A 20,000-nucleotide genomic window follows, 5' to 3' on the forward strand; every position below is an offset into this window, starting at 1 on the left:
TATTTCTACATCAGTTTTTATGTCCATTTCAAAAGCCTGGGAGTAAAGTCCGAAGATACTTTTCCAAAATTCAGATACTTCTGGACAGGACCAAAATATATGACCATAAGTCCCGACTGCGCCTTTGCATTTATCACACAGAGGAGAGACAGAAGGATACAGCTTATTAAGCTTGGCTTTGGTATAGTGCAATCTATGCATCACTTTAAATTGCAATCAGAACACTGTTTATGAAAATAAAAGCCTTTGAATATTTTTCCAGACACAATTATCTGCTAGATGTTAGTCAGATAACATTTCTATGTGCTATCTCAATGGCAACTGTGTAAACATCTATCGATAAGATGCTTATGATAAACCGCAGTTTGTTTACTTTCAAGCTCTGCTTAAGCTGCTTGACGCGTGTGCACGTGAAGAAGTGCTCCGGTAAAAGCCAGCGCACACAAATATTAAGTACATCTCGACATGCGAAAGAGTTCCTCCATATGTTTTCCTCGAAGTTGTTCACAATATTGATCCATCCACAGAGTTTGTAATGTCGGCAAATGTGTAAATACTTAGCTGCGGTTCACGCTTCTGCCTTCGTATGATAATGTTAGCGTTTTTGTATAGTTATTTGGTCAGTCTCTAGGACGAAGCATCTGCATGAGTGCTAAAGCTTTAAATATAAGTGAAACCATCAACAAAAGCCAGACCCCTTCAGTGTTTACAAATTCAAGCGCAACCTTGGCCATTTTTGGTTAATGATGTCATAATTTAACGGTATATTGGAATGAATGTGTGAATAGTCTTTTCCGAAAAAAATCCAGAACGTCCTCGCCTGTGTGAACAGCGCTTTTTTGATTTACCGGTAAAGTCGTTCCAGAGATTTTCCAGATATCTACCGCTCTCGCTGTGTAGAAAGTTACACTTATTTTCGACTTCCACAGCATCAAACTCTGCAGAACTTTAGCTCTCAAAACAACGTGTTGCAAAACCACCGCCATATGCCAAATCTACCAAACGGTGACAAAGCAACGGGATGAGCAATCGCAGGATGAGCCACAGAATCACAGTGCCGATAACAAACAAAAATCTGCTTTTTTCCCAGTATCTTCGTATAACCCTGAGATTAGTGGCGACTGAAGGAGGTCACCGCGACCACTCCACTGCACTCAGATCAGTACACACACACACTGCGCTGATAACATCCCATCATTCTCCTGACACAAAGAGCCGCGTCAGGTTACATTAGTTACATTAAAGTGGGCAACTACAGAGAGATACGGACACAGCGAGACTCTGCAGCACTGCATCTTCCACTGACACTCTCAATTAAGCTGCGGCGCAAATACCTCCGGTCACGGCGCACTGCAAACAATACAGCGCTGTGTCTTTCTTAATTATCATGCTGCTATTTGGCTTGTGAAGTTTTTCAATTAAATCACGCATCTGAAATGAAGAGCACAGCAAACCTCCTCAAGTCCACACAAACAACAACAACACAGTCCTAGTTTAGATCTTCGAGGGGCAGTTCACGCAAAAATTTAAAGTCTACTTACTATGTACTCGTTCTCAAGTGGTTACAAACCTGTTTGGGTTTCTTTGTTCTGTTGAAGATATTTTGAAGAATGCTGGAAACCAATGAGGACCATAGAAGGACAAACAAATACTATGGAAGTCAATAGTTACGGGTTGGCCTGTGATGTTTTCGGACTTCAATATTTTTGACCCTTACAAATAAAAATACACCTTATAGTTCACCCAAAACTGAAAGATCTGCCAATGTTTCCTTGTTTAAAGTTTCTTTTTTCTTTTAAACACAAAGGAAGATATTTTGAAGAATGCTGGAAAGAAACTGACACTGACTTCCTTGGTTTTATTGTTGCTACTACGCAAGTCATCTTCAGTGTGAGTAAATGGTGAGAATATTTAAATTGTTGGGCTCTGCTCTGATTGGCTGATCTCCACAAATCTGCAAAGTTTGGACGCTGTTCCTTTGGGAAGCAATGGTTGCTTCAACACTAAATCTGATCGATATCTCCAGTGATGTATGTCCTACCTGAACAATGCTATAAGTATAATTAATCTGGATCTGAATCTGGCAAATCGCTCGTTTTGTTTCAATTAAGCAGCGGGAAAACTCTCTCCGCTCACATCACTAGGAAGAAACAATAGAGCGCTGTCCCCGAGTGTTCATTAATTATCATGTGTTTTGTTGCTATTTGGTCTGTGAAGCTTTTCAGCCTAATGAACAATAAACGGCTCATCTGATGTACTGGAACGCAAACAACAGCCTCCTGTAGTCCACACAACAACACAACATGCCGTCATTTATTTGATTTTTTATTCACATTTCAGCACAGCGTTGTTTGTGATTGGTGAATGAGGATAGTCATTTGTTAATAAACTCACGGTCTTGATTGCACCTCTGGGTTTTAAGATGTTGAAGTTGAAAACACTAATGGAGGTGTAACAATTGCTCGTTTCCACTGAAGAGTTCAACCTTAGACTCAGTCTGATTATGTACCCCTGTATACATTTCTGGAGAGCGCCAAATACGTTCTAGAAGCTACAATTTTTAGTTTTGGCGAATCCACTAGATGCCGCTTTGTAGGCTTTTTCAGATTTTAAATCTCTCTAGCAAGTGCCATTCGTGCCTGCTGTTTTCACTTAAACCCACTAGAGGCCACTGTTTACGCATTTGAAGATCCTAAATTTATCTTGCGAGTGCCATTCACGCCTGCTGTTCTCACATAAATCCACCAGAGGCTGCTGTGTACGCTTTTGGAGATCTCAAATTTCTCTCGCGAGTGCCATTCGTGACTGCTGTTCTCACGTAAATCCATCAGAGGGCGCTTTGTACGCTTTTGGAAAATAAAATCTCTTTCGCGAGTGCCATTCACGCCTGCTGTTCTCGCGTAAATCCACCAGAGGCCTCTGTGTACGCTTTTGGAGATTTTAAATATATCTCGCGAGTGCCATTCGTGACTGCTGTTCTCGCGTAAATCCACCAGAGGCCGCTGTCGACTGACTGACTGAATGAAAGACTGACCGATCCCACCCTCCTGCTTCCCTAAACCCAACCAATAGTGTTTTAAAAAGCACCAATTGACCAGCGCCTCCCCAATTACCAAAACCCAACCAACAGTGTTTTCAAAACCAATCGAGAAAAGCACAAGACCCTCGCTGATGCCAGATTTTTAACCCATTTTCAGATTTTACCACATTCTCACCCAGTTATTTATTTATTTTTACTTTATTTTAGTTTTTGGTTTTTGTTTTTGACTTAGCTTCTTTCTGGAACAGAAATCCTAAGACGTATGTGGTGAGCCACTGGGCAAACTGGTAACTCGGAAAAGGTAAGGGGTCAGCTGGTAAGCACGAAAAAGAGTCAAAACACCCCGTAGCGTTCGTTTTAAAGACGAAATGCAGCCATACGTTCCTCTGGCTACATACTTCACGATCTCCAAAAATGTATTTAGGGCCACGTTTTCAAAATGAGCCTATGTTGGAAGAGTTCGGTACACGATTACGTCCATTTCGATTGTCAGAGGTACCAAAACTAATGTACCATTTTCTGGGACCCTTTGTAAATACCCCTCAGACGAAATAGAAGAAATTTAAACAGCGCTCTAAGCTGACCAACAGCACTAAAAAAATGATTGTATTTACTACATTTTATTTAAGGTAAGTGGTTGCAAACAATTTATATGGGCTGAATTAAGTTGAACATTTCTAAATGTATTTGTTTTAACTCAGCCAATGTAAACTGTCTGCAAACACTTGACTTAAAAAAATTTAGTACAACCAATGAGTAATTTTTTTAGTGTATGACTGAAAAACCCAAAACACCCATCTGCACACCATTGCCACAACATTTAAAAATAATGAACTTGTGTGCAAAAGACTCAATATGTGAACACTTCCATGGCTTTTTTTTATCTTTGAGTATAAAGGATGTCTGTTCTGTCGTACACTTGAAGTAGGCTGCTCAGTGGAAATGAAGCATAAAGCATTTTGTCTCTTTCAGCCACTTCCACAGAAATCTGATTACCTGATCGGCTGGACTGCATCTGTTGTTTGTTTGAACGCACATGAGGCTGAATGTAATCAAACAGAACAGGGATACTTAAAGGGAAGGAACTGAATGTTTACTCAGCATCGACTCCCCCTCGTTTGATTTCAGACCTTTAAGAGATTCTTTATTATATTAAACACAAAATAAGATATTGTTGGAAACAGGAAGCCTGTTTAATTAAATGTATAACAAACTGTTAAAACCTTACTTTTAAATAGGGTTTTGTCAAAAGTTTTATTGAGATGTATTGTTGATTTTTGGATATGTGTTGAATTGATTGGGTAGCTTTACATAAACAAAGAAAAACTAAGGCCTGTTTAAAACGATTTAAGACAATATTTCAGTGAATTTAAAGGCCTGAAATTGAGTTGTTGAAACTTAAGACATTAAGACTTGTTAAGACTCCACAAACACTGTTAAGATGTCTTAGTTTATGTTCATCATAATGAAAAATACTATGAAAAAAAAACTTGATCAACTCAACTTTTTTGAGTCGAGTCAACTTTAATCTAGTTAAGAGATTTCTTGGGTTAAAAGTTGAGTCAACTCAATAAAGCTGTGCAGCAAGTTGCCTAACAATTTAAAGTTGAGTCATGTTTTTTACTTTTTACATTGAAACAAAATGTGTGTGTGGATGTTTCCCAGAGATGGGTTGCGGCTGGAAGGGCATCAGCTGCGTAAAAACTTGCTGGATAAATTGGCGGTTCATTCCGCTGTGGCGACCCCGGATTAATAAAGGGACTAAGCCGACAAGAAAATGAATGAATGAATGACATTGAAACAATGCTTACAACAATGGGGTATTTGCACACGGACTGTTCATTTTCAGCTCAAAGGCTTTCTGTGAACTGTTAGGTCAATACAAATATAGTTGTTTTCTTTAAAAGTCAGTGATCTTCACTGCCTGATTGAGATACGATATGTAGTGGGTCTCAGACTGTACAAGAAGCACTGCATTAAAGGACATTGTTCTGTACCATATCTATAAAATATGGAAAGGAAAAGCTCGCCTGCTGCTCCGGACGACACTTGCGTTTAAACTGTTTTACACTTGAACAGCAAAATGAATGCTGAAGTCTATTAAACTGGCTATATCTTAATTCCATTACAACATCGATGCTGCGAAAAAGAACCGTCTGAAATCGAAAACAGTCACTTTGACCTTCTGGAAGTTTCTTTGCTGGCTGAAAATCCCTTTCTGTGCATACAAAAGTCCAATGGATGGTGATGAAATGACGACTATCACTTTACAATCCTAGATCACAGTTGCCATTCGCTTCATTGACTAGCTTTCACACTTGCTCATGAGCAGAGTAATGATTCACTCATTCAGTAGCAGTCGTCTGTCTGCAAGAAAAACCTCGCTTTCTTTCACACAACAGATTCAGACTGTCATCTGTGCATCTCTGATGTTGGGGTGCAGAAGATCTGCTGTGACAGAGATAAAGGACTGCAGGCTGAAGAGCAGAACATTCACCAAGACCCCTCAGATCCTATTACAGATCTGCAAACACAGCGTAGCAACACAACCAGACGCTTACTCGAGTCTATTACAGCTCCAAAAAGACAAGATGTATTCTAACAAAAATGTTCCTTGCAAACGTATTTCTGTCGCGAGTCGTGTGCACTGTAATCCACATGCGAGTCCAGCTGCGCTCTCATAGCGAGGAAATGAAAACAAAGCCTTCGTTGCAGCACATTTATAAACGCAACACTGACGATAGGGCTGTGCAATAAATCAAAAATCCGATTTCGATTTTGATTATGGCTTCTAACGATTATGAAAAACCATTAATCGAGATAAACGATTATTGCATCATATACCAAAAGGCCGCGTGTTTATGTGAGTGTGCAACACGCGCACACGCATAAGCACGCGGTCAGCATTTGGTCTCATTCGCACACTGAGATGAGCAGAGGAGCGCAGACATCTAAAGTCATCTTAACATGAGCGCTTTAATGGTCAAATAGGTGTCAAAACATGGTGATTAGTGATTATTCATATTAACCCTCATTTGCATAATATACAAACGAGTTGAAAATCAAAAGACACGCGAAAGCGAAACCATTAAAGTAACAGTGCGAAATGCTGCTGCCTGTTTTATCATTAATCAAACGACGAGAACATCCCTTACTGCTCTTGACTGAAGGATTTTTGTAGCTAAAGTGTTTTTCTTAGGGTGAAGATGCTTAAATCACAGTTTGTTTCATATTTTTATTCTATTGTATTTATTTCTCTTTCCTTTGCAGGGTGGAAAATAACTGTATATATATAGTTGTAGTCAGAATTATTAACCCTCCAGAATATTAGCAACCCTCCTCCAATTTCTGTTTAATGGAAAGAAGTTTTTTTAAAGTTATTTCTGAACATAATAGTTGATATATCATGTCTAATTACTGATTTGTTTTATCTTTGCTATGATGACAGCACATTATATTTTACTAGATATTTTTCAAAATACAAGCATTCAGATTAAAGTGCAATTCAAAGGCTTAATCAGAGTAATGAGACAAGTCATTGTATAACAGTAGATTCTTCTGCAGACAATCAAAAATATATTGCTTAAGGGGGTTAATAATATTGACCTTAAAATGGGTTTCAAAATAATTTAATCTGCTTTTATTCTAGCTGAAAATAAAACAAATAAGACTTTCTTCAAAAGAAAAAAAAAATATTAGAGGAAATACTGTTAAAACTCCTTGCTCTGTTTAACATAATTTGGGAAATAGTTATTTAAAAAAACAAAATTCTCAGGAGCGCTAATAATTTTGACTTCAACTAATAATCGTTTAGAATAATCGTGATTACAATTATGACCAAAATAATCGTGATTATGATTTTTTCCAAAACGAGCAGCCCTAACTGACGACCCATGTCTCCAAACAATTCTTCTTCTTCCACTTGTTTTGGCAACACAACGTGGAGTCTCGCTGCTGTCTGAACACTGTAACGGGTAAAAACAGTCTTCAAAACTATCAGGCATATTACTGAAGCTGCACCTCTTGCACAATAGAGCGCGCTGATTGGTTTGAACAAAGTCTTTCTCATGAATTAATGCTGCACTCTCAAACACATCACGTTGTACTTGTCGGTACAGAAATCCCGTCTACATGCTGGAATACACGCAAGGATCTAATCGCTGTGACGCAGCTTCAAAAATTCGTTGCAAACCAGAAGAACAATCATTTTCCACTTTTTAGTGGAATATACGTGTCCTAATAGTGTTTATAGCAGTGTGGGACACATATATGACTGTAAGCATCTCAAAACATGTGTTTTGGTGTTTCGTGACCCTTTAAACACCGTCTGGGAAACCAATTAAATTTCCATTCAGTACAAAAACCGTTAGTGGTCCATTTTTGACAACATTAAACTCATACACTACACGGTTGAGTCTACACTTGTATAAGTAGTGTGTAGTGTGCCATTAATGGGGCGAGGCAGTGGCGCAGTAGGTAGTGCTGTCGCCTCACAGCAAGAAGGTCGCTGGGTCACTGGTTCAAACCTCAGCTCAGTTTGCATGTTCTCCTGCGGTCGCGTTGGTTTCCTCCGGGTGCTCCGGTTTCCCCCACAGTTTAAAGACATGCTGCAGGTGAATTGGGTAGGCTAAATTGTCCGTAGTGTATGAGTGTGTGAGGGTGACAGGCCCAGACGACAGGCCGGCCGGAAGGTGTAAAAAAAGTTGTTGTCAAATGGACAAGTCTAAATGGTAACTTGTACCAAAGAGCCGACCACGCAACCATACGGGACTAAGGCCAAAGAAGAAGAAGATAGTGTGCCCCTAATGCTTCATGAGGTGAAAACCTTTCAATAGCTTGAGCCGCTACTCTGAGAATTTGCACAAATCCAACGAGCGGCTCATTTGTTTTTCTGCAGGAAGAGTTGCAGACATAAACTGTGGTGCGCAAGACGGTGGCCTTGCGGGACAAAAGCAGGCACCTTTGAGGAAAATGAAGACGTTAAGAACGCTGAGCAGGCTGAATGTGAAAAACTCATCCTCGACTCCTCATGAAATTCCTATCAGGCTGAGTTTTTGCGTTGAGAAAGCGCTGCGGAAGCTCGGCGTCTGTGCTGGCGCTTTACTGAGACTTCAACATCTGTCCTCCTCGCACAAAACATCTTAAAAAACACTTACAAAGAGGCAGCGGGGATATAAAGATATCACATATTCTTTGAGATGCTTTGCAGTGCCATTTAAATACCACGGTCCAAGAGGTGAATCTCAAAGCTTGTCAAGAAGAAAGCGTGTCTTAATCACAGAAAGGGAAATGAAAAAAAAAAAAGATATTATTTTTAAAGTGCTCTAAGTACGTTTCTAGTACTGCTAAAGCATAGGACGCTAGCTCCCTAATATCTCTTAACGGTTTAAATCTAAGAGCATCTGCTATGATATTTTGCACAAATGTAAACAGCCTTTTCTAAACCATGCTAATGCTAACGTATGAATAGTCACCCACCTTCGTAAATAAAAAGGCAATTTTTGTGGAAAAACGAATATGCTTTATTAAGTTTAGAGTGTGGAGCGATAGAATGACAGTCCACAATAAACATCTGCTGTAAATGGTAAATGTTGGCAAATCTGACTCTATTGCTCCAGCTGAAAGTATGGATACGCAACTATCGCTCTACCGGATGTGCCTATACGCCTTTGTTTGTTGTGAATACACGCCCTCTAGTGGCCAAACCTACATATAGTGCGTCTTTAAGACAATGAACAACAGTCTATTTGATTATGGATACAACTGGAGTGTATACTGCTGATAAATGCGACCTCCAAAGTATGTTGCAGCCTCCGAAATTAGTTATAAAACTTCACATAGGGCAAACACTTAAAGTATTGAAAACGTACACATGCTTTTAATCATCATGTCCACACATTCCTGTGGATGTTGTCAATCTGGCGACCTGCATGAGTGTCTAATGATCAGAGGTAGAGCTTGATGAAATATTCCTCTCTAACATTTAGAATTTGGACTGCAATACTTAGTTCAACCACTGAATAAAGCATCTTTAAACATTATTAATTATGGCTGCAACAACGAATTGATTAAATCAATGAAAATCTATTACTAAAAGCATTGGCAACAAATTTCATAATCGACTTATGTCGCGTGATGCAGACACGTTTGATTATTTAAAAAAGAAAAAAAAAAACTTTGGTTGAGCGCGGAGCGAAGTGAAAGCATTCTGCCTCTCTCGCACACTGATATTATTTAATATGAAAATGTTTATTTGTTTTTTTTACAATACAGTTTGTAAAGTGATATTTTCTGTCTTTTAGTAGAGATATTATACGAGTGACTTGCTTTGTTCACCAAATAGGTGGATCTGATTGGATTTACATTGTAAACACTAAATAAAAGGTATTATTTTGATTTCATATTTTAAGTTTTTAGTTACGATACTCCCAAAATCATTCTGCATACATCAAGGAAATCGTGCCGAAATCATGACAAATTCGTGTGATCTGTCTGGGGCTTTACTTCGCTCCAAACTACCAGGATTAGTGTAGTGAATACTCATCCATCAACAGAGTCTCGTAAGATGAAGACTACAACTCCCATAATTCCACACTCAGCCACAGAGTCATCAGAATATGCCTTTGTTTGTTGTGAATACATGCCCTCTAGTGGCCAAACCTACATAGTGTGCCTTTAAGACAATGAACAACAGTCTACTTGATTACAGTTACAATTGGAGTGTATACTCCTGATAAATGTGACCTCCAGAGTATGTTGCAGCCTCAGAGTTATAAAAATCCACATAAGGCAAACACTAAAAGTATTGAAAACCTACACATGCTTTTAATCATCATGTGTGCTCATTCATTGTCAATCTGGCGACCTGCATGAGTGTCCAATGATCAGAGGTGGAGCTTGATAAATATTCCGCTCTAATATTTTGAATTTAGACTGCAATACTTAGTTCAACCACTAAATAAAGCATCTTTAAACATAATAACTCATGCTTAAACATCAAATTGATTAAATCGATTAAAATCGAAAGCGTTGGCAACGAATTTCATTATCAATTTGTTATGTCGCGCAATGCAGACACGTTTGATTATTGATATCTTTAAACATAATTAAAGCTGACTTTAATTGCTTAATAGCAATAATTTGTAGTCTCAAAACATTCATTGACGCTATCATTCTACACGTGGTATTGTGTTTCAGGCCATAATCCTATTGATACTCTGAAACTGAAACGCAATAGCACCCTTTGCATCTACACACACACACATAGCAAGGAAGTGAACCTGAAAGCTCTGCATTGTGCTCATACGGACACCCGAGTCCTCCACTAATGTGTGTAAATAAACCCAGAACAATGTGAAGGCGAGCCATTCAGTGCTTTCACCAAATCAAACACCTTCCCGAATGACCGACTTCTTCATTGTGCAAGAAAACGCACTAAATCATGCCTTTATTGATCGATAATCTGCCTTCATAATCACAGTCTCTAATTAAAACTCGTGTTCAAAGCTGATGCAGGTAGAAGCGGGTTTCCTCAATGAGTCTACGTGGTGGCTTTAATTACACTTAATGGATCTGTGGAGTTATTTATATTGTGCAGGGTGTTAATGTTTTCCTTTGTTTGATTGTAAAGCCTCCTTGGTCAGCAATCAATGTTTTATCGGCGCTGTATAAATAAAGTCGAGTAGCTAAAATAAATGAACGCTCTACTCTGTGCATTTTACACACGATTTATTGGTAACTCTCATTCAAGCTCTAATAATACACTTCAATGAGTCTTCTTTTAGTTCATGTCAGCACTCATAAATATTAATAAAAGCGTGTTGGGCACCAGAGAGTAAGAAACGTTGCACCCAAGATGAGTGTAAATTGAACGTATTGAGATCAAAAGACGCCTTTCTATTGAGTCGTCAAAGAGAAACATGCATTGTTGAAAACTCATGAGCGCGCTCGGAAGAAAACGTCCCTGAGTGAACGCGCTGGACTCGAGCCAATTAGTGAAGAAACTCATTATTTAAATGCTTAACACTGCTTTAAATCGTGTTCGCTTGTTTACGTGCATCATAACGAGTCCTGCTTAATAATATAATGAATAACGGCTATTCAAATTTGCCATCATTTACAAAAGAAAGCAACTTTTTCTATGTGCAAAAATCACGTCAGACATATTAAAGGGTCACGAAACACCAAAGCGCATATTTTGACCTGTAACAGTGGTATATGTGTCCCACACTGCTAAAAACACTATTAAGACACATATATCTCACTAAAAAGTGAAAATTTGTTGTTTTTGCGTTATTTCGAGCAAATTCGTTCTTACGGTTTGAAACAAATTCTTGAAGCTGCGTCACGGCTATGAGATCTTTGTATGTATTCCAGCATGCAGACTGGATGTCTGTACTTGGGAATACCTTATTATGTCTCCGAGTGTGCTGCATTAATTTATGACTATAGCTTGGATCAAACCAATCAGTGTGTGCCATTATGTATGCGCTGCAACTTCATTAATATGCATGATAGCTTCGAAGACTGTACCTGAAAGTGTTTAGACGGCAGAGAGACGACACACAACGTGTTGCCAAAAGAAGTGGGAATAGAAGAAGAATTGTTTGGAGATACGGGTCGTCAGTGTTGCTTTTATAATTTGCTGCAGTGAAGGTTTTGTTTTCATTTTCTCTCTATGAGAGCGCTGCTGGACTCACGTGTGGATCAGTGCACGCGACACCAGGCAGAAATACGTTTGTACGGAACATTTTTTACTCGAGAGCTGTTCTCATCTGGAAGTTGTGAAATCCGGATTTGCTGCTCGTCTCCTTTTAAAAAAGACGCGGCTCTAGGTGTTGATAGTTCTGTCATTACAGATTCGGTAAGTGTGTGCGATCAGCGCCCTTACTTTGTTCATTCAGATGGCAAAGTTATAGTTGGTATGGTCAGCTGTATTCTTTCTGTGTTTAAAGACAGACCTTAGTCAAAATGATTTCTAAGTTACTTAGTTTATTAGGGGTGTCAAAATTAATTGTTTCTTCGGTGCACCGCGATGCAGACGCGGACAATTCGGTATCAGTTCAGTAATAATCATAACCGGTTATTATGTACTGACGTCATCTATCTCCTATGCGCTCTGTCGCGAGGGAGGCGAGCGCGAGTATTTACAACACTCAGCCAACTCAGGGCCGGCCCGTGGCACAGGCACCAAAAGCAAATGCTAAGGGCGCTGTACATCCAGGGGGGCGCCAGAAATGAGCGTGGTTCAGTTGGTTTTGTTTACGATATTCCTGACACACATTCAGTTTTAGATGGCAATAACTCAAAAAACTCTTACCCTAAAAAGATCTAAAGTGTGTTTCCTACAAAAAGACAAAGCTGGTTATGTTTCACAGCTGTCTTTCTCTTTTTTTCGCTCGACATTACGAGCACTGCTCCGTTTAAGCCCTCGCAATATGTGTTTAGCCGGGAGAGCTCGCGCTGAGAGGAGCTCTCAGTAAGGGACCGTCGGAAAAGTGCTTCTTTTTTTTCCGTTTTTCTGCTCCGCTCAGCGCGAGCTCTCCCTGTTGCGAGGGCTTAAGTGTGTGTGTGTATGTGTGTTTGTTTGTTTGATGCTGTCTTTGTTTGTGTGTGTGTTTGAATAAGAGAGAGTGTGGAGCTTGTTATAGCCTCCCCCCTAAAATATAACACTGTATATGGAAAGCATCGTCAATGCACCGTGATGCACCGAGATATCGAATTGAACCGAATCGAAGGCATGATAATCGTAACCGAACCGTGAGACCAGTATAGGTTCACACCTCTATAGTTTACGTTATTATCTCTACAATATTATGGATTGAAAGATCTGCTGTAAATGCTGCTCTCCGAGTGTAAACGTGAACACTGCAAGCAAACTATTGCCGACCGTCGTGTTGAATTTTCGCCACATTTTGTGACAGGATAGTCTACACACACGGCTTTCTGACCTACCGAGTGCATCTGAGTTACAGAGAAATGCAGAGGTTTTTTCTCTTATATGACGTTTAGTATCAAACATTCTACTGTCATTAAACACAGTCACCGAGTTTCTCCCCTGCGTCTGTATGTTTGTTTTTCCTCTGTGAAAATCAGCGCGTGCCCAAATGGAAACTCCCATTTTTATTCAAATCCTTCCCCTTTTCCCTCCCACAACACTCCCACCCAAACAGACCTGGAAACACCCACTTTCCTGACTTTTAGAGGTGTGAAAACATCCTGCTGAAACCGGGGATTTCATGACCCTTCAAGAACAACATTAATTTGATTACATAATAAAACTCATGCATTATTGGCTGAAATTGTTCCTTCGAACCACTAGATTTTACAGTTTTGTATGATATAACATATCATATATTGGGATGCAACGATTATAGATTTTGGTTGTACAATTATAGTCTGATGAATAATCACAGTTTCACGGTTATCCTGATTATTATTCATTCATTCATTTTAAACACTACTAGTTTAGGAAATCACATGAAAACTCCTTATGTTTTAAAGTGTATGATAAAAATACAGCACAAAATAATATGAAAATGAAAACAAACAATAGTTCATTTCTCTTTGGAATTAAAAATAAGTGAAACTAATTTTTTGGCATTTACACGTAATAATTTTACACAAAAAAATTAATGACATAATACATAAATTAATACATAAATATATTAAAATAAGTAAAAAATTGTAAGTCTAATGTAAACCTAAGCCACAAAATGGAAAAAAAATTCAGTTCGTTATTGCTAATGCAAATAATAGGTTATATATTAATGTGGGGCGGGGCGATGGATCGCGATGCAGGGTCAGCATTGTGTTTGTCAGCTATCGGCGATGGCATCGTCTATCGGCCCGACCCTATTAGTGATTCTACGGACGTTGACCTGATTGACTACATGATTAACCAGATGGACAAATTAATACCTGTTTAAAACAATTTAAGACCTACAACACAATATTACAGTTCATTTAAGAAATTTTTTTAAGGCCTAACGTTTGGTTAGACACCCTGATCAACTCAACCCTCACAGCAAACAATCTGCACTATAACATCTTCAAAACACTTCACTCTGTCTGATTTATGAGCCAACATGGAGACCAAAACAATGTCCACACAAGGTCAAAACTGACAGGTTTTGCTATACTTGTGGGGACATTTGTTGTCCACAACATAAGGAACTCACAGTACACACACACACAGGTGTAGCAGAGAAACACACTGACACTGGCTGTCCATCTTCTGTGTGCAGGGTGGAGGAAGAGGAGGGCCATCTGGAAGAGCTGCTGATCACAACCTCCGGTCCTAAATCCCATATGGCAGAGCAGGAGCCTGGCCCTCATGCGCACACACACATGCTTATAAACACTCGCACACATACATTACAAACCACACACACACGGCAAGTGCTATGCTCAGGCATGATAATAAATTACAGACATAAACACACACACACCTTCTGTCCATTTAGTAGAACATTTTGAAGACACACTTTTCCCTTGCAATTATTTACAGCAGGTCACACACACACACACACACACACACACACACACACACAGCAGTACAGTAGTATTCATTAATAACGCAATGCTAATTGACAGAATATTATGAAACGATGTGATTTCTTCCTCATTCTGTGATATGTATGTCCATGTCTGGTCAAAAAAAGAAATGATTTCGGACCCTCGACTGATGTCATGCTGTAAATTTGCAAGCTGCTGGAGTACATCTGCTCATCGTCACTTTCACATCATCATAATTACTACTGTGGGAAAAATATTTATCACTTTATTAAAAATGATAAGATTTATACTTCTGCATTTGGAGGGACTCTTTAGTTTGATACTTTATTTTTGATCAAGCCACAAATACTCTCTTACTGAGAGTAAGAGAAAGCACCGCCTCCTACTCAATATTCAGTTTCAATTGTGCAAACAAGAAAGACCAGATTCAATAGTCACAACTCAATATTCATAACTCAATTTTAATACTGAGTAGGAGGCAAGGCTTTCTGCAAAACCGAATATTGAGCTGTCCAAAAAGAAAGCTCCACCCCCTACTAAATATTCCAATCGAGTTGTGCAAAAAGCCCCACCTCCTACTCAATATTCCAACCAAGTTGTGCAAAAGAGCACTGCCACTACTCAATATTCCAACTGAGTTGTGCAAAAAGCTCCACCTCCTACTCAATATTCCAATTCAGTTGTGCAAAAAGCGCCACCCCTTACTCAAAATTCCAATTCAGTTGTGTAAAAAGCCCCACCCCTTACTCAAAATTCCAATTCAGTTGTGCAAAAAGCCCCACCCCCTACTCAATATTCCAATTCAGTTGTGCAAAAAAGCCCCACCTCTTACTCAACATTCCAATTCAGTTGTGCAAAAAGCCCCACCCCCTACTCAATATTCCAATTCAGTTGTGCAAAAAGCCCCACCCCCTACTCAATATTCCAATTCAGTTGTGCAAAAAAGCCCCACCTCCTACTCAATATTCCAATTCAGTTGTGCAAAAAGCCCCACCCCCTACTCAATATTCCAATTCAGTTGTGCAAAAAGCCCCACCCCCTACTCAATATTCCAATTCAGTTGTGCAAAAAGCCCCACCCCCTACTCAATATTCCAATTCAGTTGTGCAAAAAGCCCCACCCCCTACTCAATATTCCAATTCAGTTGTGCAAAAAAGCCCCACCTCCTACTCAATATTCCAATTCAGTTGTGCAAAAAAAGCCCCACCCCCTACTCAATATTCCAATTCAGTTGTGCATAAAGCCCCACCTCCAACTTAATATTCCAATTCAGTTAAGGCAAAAGCCCCACCTCCGACTTAATATTCCAATTCAGTTTAGCCAAAAGCCCCACCTCCGACTTAATATTCCAATTCAGTTTAGCCAAAAGCCCCACCTCCGACTTAATATTCCAATTCAGTTTAGCCAAAAGCCCCACCTCCAACTTAATATTCCAATTCAGTTTAGCCAAAAGCCCCACCTCCAACTTAATATTCCAATTCAGTTTAGCCAAAAGCCCCACCTCCAACTTAATATTCCAATTCAGTTAAGCCAAAAGCCCCACCTCCAACTTAATATTTCAATTCAGTTTAGCCAAAAGCCCCACCTCCAACTTAATATTTCAATTCAGTTTAGCCAAAAGCCCCACCTCCAACTTAATATTTCAATTCAGTTTAGCCAAAAGCCCCACCTCCAACTTAATATTTCAATTCAGTTTAGCCAAAAGCCCCACCTCCAACTTAATATTTCAATTCAGTTTAGCCAAAAGCCCCACCTCCAACTTAATATTTCAATCAAGTTGTGCAAAAAAAAAAAAAATAAAAAAAAAAAATTGAAATTGCAGCCTCACCACTACTCAATATTACATTTTGGTTGTGCAAAAAGCCCCGCCCCTTACTCAATATTCCAATTCAGTTTTGCAAAAAGACCCACCTCCAACTCAATATTCTAATCCATTTTTGCAAAAATTACCGCCTTCTACTCAATATGTAGTTTCAGTTGTGCAAATAGAAAGCCCATATTCATAACTCAATATTCAGTTGTGCAAAAAACCATACCCCCGTTCAATATTAAAATGCAGCTGTGCAAAAGAAAGCCCCACCTCAACTACTCAATATTCAAATTCAATTCTGCAAAAAAGGAAGCGCCTACTCAATAGGCAAAAGAAAAGCCCAACCCCTATTGAATATTAAAAAATTTATTTACTTGTGCAAACAGCCTCACCCCCCCTACTCAATATTCAAATTTAGTTCTGCAAAAAGCCAGATCCCTATTTAATATTGCATTTTGGTTATGCAAAAAGAAAGCCCCATCCCTATTGAATATTCAAATTCATTGTGCAAAAAGAAAGCCCATCCCACACTCAATATTCAGTTTTTGTTGTGCAGAAAGCCCTGCCCCTTAATCCTCAAATTCAACCGTGTAAAAAGAAAGCCCCGCCCCCTGTCAAAATTCAGTTTCAGTTGTGCAAAAACAAATCCAATATCCATAAGTCAATAATCAGTTGGGCAAAAAGCCCCACCCCCTACTCAATATTCAAATTCAGTTCTGCAAAAAGCCACATGCCTACTCAATAATCCTTTTTAGCTATGCAAAAAGAAAGCCCCACCTTCTACTCAATATTTAAATTCAGTTTTGCAAAAAGACATGCTTCTTTTCAACATCCCCTTTTGGTTATGCAAAAAGAAAGCCCCGCCCCTACTCAATATTGCAATTCAGTTGTGCAAAAAGAAAACCCCACCCCTATTAAATATTCAGTTTCAGTGGTGCAAAAAGAAAGCTTCCTGTTCATGCAAATTATAAAGACCAGTTATTGTACCACCAGTTAAAGCCTCAGCCCTCAGTTTGAGCATCCCAACCATCCCGACACTAGTCCAACCAAAAACATCCGTTTGAACACTGGCAGACATTTTTATTTTTATTCCATTTCCTTTAACAATCCTCTCATTGTCACAAATAAAGCAACACAGTGGCAAAATCAGCACAAAGCTGGCAGCCGAAACCAGCTTTAAAGACAGAGATTAGCCTGCAACATTTTCCAAACAGATGTCTGATTTCATACGATTTCTTCCAAAAGCTAAATATTTGGCCAAGACAAGCGTCTCCGTAAACACAAAGAGGCTATGATAAGGGGAGTCAAACTGGGTCAGACTTTTCCAGCGCATGAGAGAAGAGACTGAACACAAGCCAAGATGGCCGAAGTGTCCATGCTGATGTCACTTCATGGCCTGAGACACAGAAACCAGGTCATTCAAAATGGCTGAAAGCCTGAGGAAGACCGGAGAGAGAGATACAGAGGACACAACGCTACACTGGACAGATTAAAGAGCAGCTCAAATGTTATTTTAAAATGTCAAAATAACTAATAATACTGTTTTTGCTTTCACAGTAACAGTTGGCAGGACTCTGCTGGACTCTGAAAATGAGTTTAATGCAAACAGTGATCTGAGATATATTTCAACAGTTTAAAAGCATTGAGCATCCATCAGGTCACTTCTGGGTTACTTTGGCCATTGTGCTAGTTTTGTGCTAGTTCGCTAGTAGTATGATTGGCCATTGGGCAAGTTTTGTGTTAGTATGATTGCCCATTGGGCTAGTTTTGAGATATTATGATTGGCCATTGAACTAGTTGTGGGTTAGTTTGATTGGCCCTTGGGCTAGTTTTGGGCTAGTAAGATTGACCATTGGGTCAGTATGATTGCCCATTAAGTTAGTTTTGGGTTTGATTGGCCATTGGACTTGTTTTAACTTAGTTTGATCTGCCAGTTGGGTTAGTTTTGGACTAGTAAGATATGCCATTGGACTAGTATGATTGGCCATTGAGCTAGGTTTGGGCTAGTTTGATTGGACATTGGACTTGTTTTGGGCTAGTTTGATTGGCCATTGGACTTGTTTTGGGCTAGTTTGATTGGACATTGGACTTGTTTTGGGCTAGTTTGATTGGCCATTGTGCTAGCTTTGGGATAGTACAACTGGCCATTGAATTAGTTTTAGGCTAGTATTATTGGCCATTGGGCTAGTATGATTGGCCATTGAGCTAATTCTAGGCTAGTTTGATTGGCCATCAGGCTAGTCTGATTGGCCGTTAGACTAGTTTTAGGTTAGTATGATTGGTCATTGGGCTAGTATGATTGGCCATCAGGCTAGTTTGATTGGCCATTATACTAGTTTTAGGTTCATATGATTGGCCATTTGATCTGGTATGATTGGCCAACGGGCTAGTTTGATTGGCCATTGGTCTAGTTTTGGAATAGTATAATTGGCCGGTGAACTAATTTTGGGCTAATTTGATTGGCCATCGGGCTAGTTTTGATCTAGTATAACTGGCCATTAGACTTGTTTTGGGCTAGTATGATTGGCCATTTGTGCTAGTTTTGGATTAGTATGATTGGCCATTGGGCTAGTTTTGGTACAGTATGATTAGCTTTTGGACTTGTTTTGAGCTAGTTTGATTGACCATTTGTGCTAGTTTTGGTCTTGTATGATTGGCCATTGGACTTCTTTTGGGCTAGTATTATTGGTTATTGTGGTAATTCTAGGTTAGTATGATTGGCCATTGGACTAGTTTTGGGCTACAACGATTGGCTAGTTTGATTGGCCCTTGGACTAATTTTGGGCTAGTTTGATCGTCCATTGGACTAGTTTTGGGCTAGTTTGATTGTCCATAGGGCTAGTATGATTAGACATTGGGTTAGTTAGATTCGCCACCAGGCTAATCTTGAGCTAGTATGATAGGCCACTGGGGTAGTGTTGGGCTAGCTTGATTAGCCATTGGACTAGTTTTGTTGTGAAAATCTGACATCCCTGATCCAGGGCCACCATTGAGAGCTGAACACAATCTGCTAAATCTTTTTGATGAATTGTTTTGATCATAATTTGCTGAAAGCATGGTGACAGACTCGAGATGTATGCTGAGCACTGGTTGATATTACGAGGATCTGAGCACATTTATAAGCAGGAGATGTGTATAATCTCCTGAATGTGTGAGCGTGCGCTCGTCTTCTTCATCCTTCTCAAACACATCAGCCTTGAAGATCTCCTTTCATCTGCTCATTAACGTCAAAATATTACTATTCACATTCCACAAAGCTTCCACCACCACGAAAACAAGCATCTCAGGCAGACTGTAAAATAACAAAGCTAGGTTTTCTGTGTGAGCAGTGTCACTAAAGCTTTGTACAAAATCTTATGTTGGTTTAACTTAAATAACTTACTTTTTCTGAGTTTTAATTACTTACAAACGTACAGCTAGCTAAACCAACACGTTCACTAAACTAAAAGTGATAGTGTTAGCCTAAATAAACATCACTTTAGTTATTGGATTCAGCTTTAAAAAGTAGCTTACGTTGAATTTCCAAACTTAAGTTAGCTTAACTTTTCTCAATAAATAAAACTCAACATTATCCACACAACAACAAAAAAGAACTAAGCTTTAGAAGTTGATCTAACAAAAGAAACAACCCTT

At 39.3% G+C, this 20,000-nt stretch overlaps 1 protein-coding gene and 1 long non-coding RNA gene across 53 annotated transcripts in view; one reads left to right on the forward strand and one right to left on the reverse strand.

Annotated features, from left to right (window-relative positions):
* Positions 1–20,000, reverse strand: part of ptprk (protein tyrosine phosphatase receptor type K) — a 300,910-nt gene that overhangs the window by 235,921 nt on the left and 44,989 nt on the right.
* LOC147839003 (uncharacterized) overlaps positions 17,459–20,000 on the forward strand; it is a 2,890-nt gene continuing 348 nt past the window's right edge. The window contains exons 1-4 of the long non-coding RNA XR_015518126.1: positions 17,459–18,373; positions 18,439–18,533; positions 18,609–18,777; positions 18,843–20,000. The exon at positions 18,843–20,000 is cut by the window's right edge and continues 348 nt beyond it. This is a non-coding gene — a long non-coding RNA (uncharacterized LOC147839003). The remainder of the gene's footprint in view (positions 18,374–18,438; positions 18,534–18,608; positions 18,778–18,842) is intronic.

This window comes from Danio rerio, chromosome 20 (genome assembly GCF_052040795.2).
Source record: "Danio rerio strain M-AB ecotype USA chromosome 20, GRCz13ab, whole genome shotgun sequence".
Classification (NCBI taxonomy): Eukaryota; Metazoa; Chordata; class Actinopteri; order Cypriniformes; family Danionidae; genus Danio; species Danio rerio.